Genomic DNA, 6,747 nt, shown 5'->3' on the forward strand with positions numbered 1-6,747 from the left:
ATTTCAAGAGGCATATGATATGCCTAAACTAAATCAGGATGATATACACAATTTAAAGAGATCAATTTCAAGCAAGGAAATAGAAGAAGCTATCAGAAGCCTACCAATCAAGAAAAGCTAAGGATTGGATGGATACACAACTGGGTTCTTCAAGACCTCTAAAGAAGAACTAACAACACTACTTCTCAAACTATTTTATGAAATAGGAAAAGAGGGAACACTTCCAAATAATTCTATGAGACCAATATCACCCTGATTCCAAAACCAGACAAAGACACATCAAAGAGAGAAAACTTCAGGCCAATACCTCTAATTAACATAGATGCAGAAATTCTCAATAAAATTCTGGCAAATCAAATACACACACCTCAAAAAGATAGTGCATCATGATCAAGTAGGGTTCATCCCAGGAATGCAAGATCAATTCAACATACAGAAATCAATAAATGTAATTCATCACATCAGTAGACTCAAAGATAAAAATCATATGATCATCTCAACACATGCTGAGAAAGCATTTGATAAAATACAGCATCCCTTCATGTTCAAAATGCTAGAAATAACAGGAACATACCTCAACATTGTAAACCCTATCTATGCTATCTATGCTAAGCCATAGGCCAACATCATTCTAAATGGAGAAAAATTGAAGGCATTTCCTCTAAAAACTAGAATAGGGATGCCCTCTTTCACCACTTCTATTTAATGTAGTTGCCAGGGCAATCAGACAGGCAAAAGAAATTAAAGGGATACAGAGAGGAAAAGAAGAACTCAAATTATCACTATTTGCAGATGATGTGATTCTATGCCTAGAAGACCCATCTCCTAGAACTAATAAATGAATTCAGCAAAGTAGCGATATATAAAATCAACATCCATAAATCAAAGGCATTTCTGTACATCTGTGACAAATCCACTGAAAGAGAAACTAGGGAAACCACCCCATTTACAATAGCCTCAAAAAAAAAAATACTTGGGAATAAATTTAACAAAAGAGGTGAAAGATCTATACAATGAAAACTGCAACATGCTAAAGAAAAAAATTAAAGGAGACCTTAGAAGATGGAAAGATCTACCTTGTTCTTGGATAGGCAGAATTAACATTGTCAAATTAACCATACTACCAAAAGCACTATTCAGATTCAGTGTAATCCCAATAAAAATCCCAATGACATTAAGAAATAGAAAAAGCAATCATGAAGTTCATCTGGAAAAATAAGGGACCCAGAATAGCCAAAACAATTCTTAGCAAGAAGAGTGAAGGTGGTGGTATTACTATTCCAACCTTAAACTATACAACAGAGCAATAGTAACAAAGACAGCATGGTATTGGCACCAAAATAGACCTGTAGACAAATGGTAGAGAATAGAGGACACAAACTCTACCCCACAAAACTACAGTTATCTTATATTAGACAAAGGCGCCAAAAATGTACATTGGAGAAAAGGTAGCCTCTTCAACAAATGGTGCTGGGAAATCTGAAAATCCACATGTAACAAATGAAATTAAACCTCTATCTCTCCCCATGCATAAAACTCAACTCAAAATGTATTAAGGACATAGGAATTAAACCAGAGAACTTGCACCTAATGGAAGAAAAAAGTAGGCCCAAATCTCCATCATGTCGGATCAGGCCCCAAGTTTCTTATAAGACTCCTATAGTGCAAGAATTAAAACCAAGAATCAATAAATGGGATGGATTTAAACTAAAGAGCTTTTTCTCAGTAAAAGAAATAATCAGTGAAGTGAATAGAGAGCCTACAGAATGGGAGAAAATCTTTAGCACAAGCACATCATATAGAGCATTAATATCTAGGATATATAAAGTACTCAAAACCCTTAACACACACACGCACACAAAAACCAAATAACCCAATCAATAAATTGGCCAAGGAACTGAAATGACACTTCTCAGAAGAGGACATGCAATCAATCAACAAACATATGAAAAAGTGTTTAACATCTCTAGCAATTAGAGAAATGCAAAACTCACTCCAGTCAGAATGGCAGCTTCCAAGAATATAAACAACAATAAGTCTTGGTGACGATGTGGGGGGGGGAATGTACACTCAAATATTGCTTGTGGGACTGCAAATTGGTGCAGCCAATATGGAAAGCAGTATGGATATTTCTTGGAAAACTTGGAATGGAACCATCATTTGACCCAGTTATCCCACTCCTATGTTTATATCCAAAGGACTTAAAAACAGCATACTACAGGGACACAGCCATATAAATATATATGGCAGGACAATTCACAATAGCTAAACTGTGAAACCAACCTAGATGCCCTTCAGTAGATGAATGGATAAAGAAAATGTGGTAAATATATGTATACACAATGGAATATTATTCAGCATTGAAAGAGGATAAAATCATGGCATTTGCAGGTAAATGGATGGAGTTGGAGAATATAATGTTATGTGAAGTTAGCCAATCCCCAAAAAACAAAAGCCAAATGTTTTCTCTGATATAAGGATGCTGATTCATAGTGGGGTAGGAAGGGGGAGCATGGGAGGATTAGACAAACTCTAGATAGGGGAGAGGGGTGTGAGGGGAGGGGACGGAACATGGGGGTAGAAAGACTGTGGAATGAGACGGACATCATTGCCCTAAGTACATGTATGAAGATGCAAATGGTGTGACTGTAGTTTGTATACAACCAGAGATATGAAAAATTATGCTCTATATGTGTAATATGAAATGAATTGCATTCTGCCATAATGTAAATAAATAATATTTTTTAAAAGAATCATACTTGTCATGTTATTACAAATATTTTCTAATCAAGATATCAAGTCTAGGGAAAGCTGTTATTTTTTTTTTTTGATTCAACTTTGAAATATATGATGATTATATTCTTCCACAACTGTATGCTACCTGCTATTTTTGTATTTCATATATGAAAAACTTTATAAAAACTAAGACCAGGATCTGAACACTGAACTTGGGGACAAATCATCAGTGTAAGTTAAAAAAATAATATTCTATCTGACTCTAAATAACACACTCTTTTCAGCAAATTATGGAGATTCTACTTCCTGAGCTTAAAAGTGTCTGTTCCGGAAACAAATCCTGAGAGGTTTTTATAGTTTTTCCTAAACTGGATTTTGATTTGCCAGAATGGCTTGAAATCTAAACATGACTAAAGATCCCCAGAGAGTGAATTCTGAATTTTCAAATAAATTTGGAGATCCTGGATTGTATCAACTCTGTGTTTTATTGGTTTAGGGCATGCTTCTCCAAGGTATTTGATTTTAGTCTTCACAATATGTATTCTTATAGTGTTTGAATGTACCATGAACCAGCACATTGAACTGCCAACGTAAGTCTTACTATAGCTTCAAGTATTCAATAACTTCATTTGATTCTGAAATTAGACTATATCATCCCCAATTTCAAATTGAACTCACCAGATATTTTATAGTCACCCTGAAAACAAGTTAAAAATAAAAAGTCTCTGCAGCCTCATCAGTACTGGTGACCAGAGAAGACACTGGGGTGTAGAATCCCATGGATTCCAGTCTCTGCTCTTTCTCTTTTTATACCTGTCTTTCTAGGGGAAAAGTAGTGCATAGGTATTAGGGGAATAGCCATACATGAACAATTACAGGAAAGATTCCTCAAATGGAAGTATCAAAAAACCATGTCTGTGTATATGATTGAGGTGTATGTGTGTGTGTATATGTGTGTGTGTGTGTGTGTGTGTGTGTGTGTGTGTGTGTGTGAGAGAGAGAGAGAGAGAGAGAGAGAGAGAGAGAGAGAGAGAGAGAGAGAGAACCATGTATTCATTTTATGACCAATAGTATCGCCCAACCATGAGTGTTGAGTTTTTCTACTTGGGTAGTACATCTGTGTTATGGAAAAATTCCCAGCCCAGGTTATTTGCTTGTTCAAAACTTGCTACAGTTTAAATCCTTGAACTATTTCACAGATAAAGCAATTACACCAATGCCATGCTACATTCATGGGGCAAGCAAACAATGTGACAGAATCCATCCTGTTGGGCCTTATGCCACATATGCAAAATTCCTGTTTGTTGTATTTTTGGTTGTCTGCTTCTCACCCTGATAGCCAACCTATTCAGCCCTGGGCTCCCCCATATAGTTTTCTGTCCTTCATAGATGGCTATTGCTCTTCTACCATGACCCTTAAAATGATATTTGATTTACTTGCTGGAAAAAAAAAAAAAAACTATCTCCTTTAGTGGGTGCATGACTCAGCTCTTTGCAGAACATTTCTTTGGGGGAGTTGAGATCATCCTGCTCACAGTGATGACCTATGACCGCTATGTGGCCATCTGCAAGCCCCTGCACTACATGATCACAATGAATAGGCAAGTATGTGGCCTCCAGGTGTCTGTGGCCTGGGCTGGAGGATTTCTTCATGGTCTGATTAAAGCTCTTTTCATGGTCTGTTTGCCCTTCTGTGGCCCAAATGTCACTGATTATTTCACCTGTGACCTTTTTCCCTTCCTGAAACTCTCACATCTTGGCCTCCTTGTGGCTGCCAATAGTGGGCTGATGTGCATGCTCATTTTCTCTATTCTCATCATCTCCTATGTCCTCATCCTTTGCTCCCCAGAGACTCACCGCGCTGAAGAGCAGCAGAGATCTCTCTCCACCTGTGCCTCCCATGTTGCTGTGGTTGTCTTCTTCTTTGTGCCCTGTGTTTTTGTGTATTTTAAGCCCATGGTCACCTTCCCCATTCACAAAGTGGTGGCTGGTTTATACTATGGTGACACCCATGTTAACCCTTTAATCTATACCCTCAGAAGCACAGAGGTGTAAAATGCCATGAAGAAGCTCGGGGGCCAAAGAATCACCTTGGGTAATGATTCACATGAATACAGAATATAAAAAACAAAATATATTTATATATTAACATAAAAGATGAGAACTTGATTAAATGATGTCCGAGGAATTTCCTATTAGAAAAACCGTGAAATTTATAAATTAGTCACCAAAAGAAAGCACATTTCTAGCTAGCATAAAAATATCACCACCTAGAACAGTTCTATTAGTTTATGTATCAAATATGATAATTTTGGGCAAAGTTTGAGGACACCATACATATCAATAGGCCAAGTAATTGCAATATTTTAGCAAATGGACTTAACATTAAAAATTGTGTTGAAAAGCATAATTTTAACTATAACTCCTGAAATCCAGGTATACTTATTCTTATGAAAGAGAGAGGATAACCAGAAATAAATTGGTTTTGAGAATATGAGTCATTGAGACAGGATTCACTCAGAAATTAAGACTGTTGTGCTACACAATTGCAGGTGGTTCCATTTACCTTAAAATATTGCTATTTCCAAAATAAATTTGTTTTTCTGCTGAAAGTCATGGAGGAGTATAAAATTCTTCCAAGTACAGTCATAAAGAAATTTTGGACATCATTTCTCATATAGAAGATGCTTCACAAGGAGGTTTCCTACACACCATGTCACCACCTAAAAACTTCTATGGGTTGTATTTGTGCCTTGGCTAAGAAGGACAAAGGCAGCTGACACAAAAGAAAATGATGGCATCTGAGTAATGAGGGAAGACACTCAGTACATACAAATTTGGGTAGAGAATTACAGACAAATGATATGGGAGTCATTTCAGTTGTACCCCAAATATAATTTTAAGAAAAGAAGCCTAGATTTAGAAAGAAAGAAGAAAAAGATTTAGGTCGATTCTAGGACACAAATCTTGCAAATTTCCTCAATCCTACTTCTGTCATTATAAAAACAAAACCCAAAGAACTCCCTGGCCATCCTACATCTTTTGTTAAGTATATATTACATGCTGATGACTTTCAGCAGGTTAGTAAACTATTCATTCCAAATGAGACATGAGTTCTTCTTGGTCATGGTCAACCCAATTGAGGATCATGAAATACCAATGTGAAGCAATCTTTTTTTCCAGCCAACATACTTTTAAAGTAGGACTACATTTGCAGAAGTTATTGATATGTGTAACTTTCAGGCAGAACTACTTAGCAGCCAATTTTTATTCCCCAGCCTTCTTTTTCCCTCCTGTAGCAAGGCTAAAAGACACACTGAGCTGGAAAGGCCATACAGAAAAAAAACCCTGGATCCCTGAGTACCCACATGGAAGAGAGCTGTGCTACAGAAACCCCCAAACCTAGAGGATGAACAGGAAATAAGATTGTATATGTTAAACCACTAAGACTCGGTTTTGTTACCCTAGCAAAATGCAGCTTATCCTAACTAATGCACCCACTAACTTCGTCCTTTAAAAGACATATTGGTATTAATGTGAATACATTTAACATAACTTTTGCAATTCTCTTGATTCTCAAATAGCATAGGATATTTAAATAGCAATGTGTGTGTGTGTGTGTGTGTGTGTGTGTGTGTGTGTGTATTTTATTCTTTTTTGTATCAAGGATTGAATTTAGGGGCACTTGACCACTGAGCCACATCCCCAGGCCTATTTTGTATTTTATTTAAAGACAGGGTCTCACTGAGTTGCTTAGCACCTAAATTTTGCTGTCTGTTTTTGAACTTGTGATCCTCCTGCCTCAGCCTCCCAAGCTGCTGGGATTACAGGTGTGCACCATCGTGCCTGATTTAGCAATCCATATAAAATCAAGCCCATATAGGGACTTTTTTGATTCAGTGTAACTAAATGTAATATATAAAACACAAATTTATATTACTTCTTCCTATTCCCATTACCTACTATAAAAGGCAATACTAAAGAAAATTATACAACTTTGTACTACAAGCA

The 6,747-nt window shown here is 36.7% G+C and overlaps 1 pseudogene; it reads left to right on the forward strand.

The window, feature by feature from the left end:
• Positions 1-3,968: 3,968 nt before the first annotated feature.
• LOC143390097 (olfactory receptor 4C5-like) lies at positions 3,969-4,762 on the forward strand (annotated as a pseudogene).
• Positions 4,763-6,747: the final 1,985 nt, after the last annotated feature.

Source organism: Callospermophilus lateralis, chromosome 2, assembly GCF_048772815.1.
Source record: "Callospermophilus lateralis isolate mCalLat2 chromosome 2, mCalLat2.hap1, whole genome shotgun sequence".
NCBI lineage: Eukaryota > Metazoa > Chordata > Mammalia > Rodentia > Sciuridae > Callospermophilus > Callospermophilus lateralis.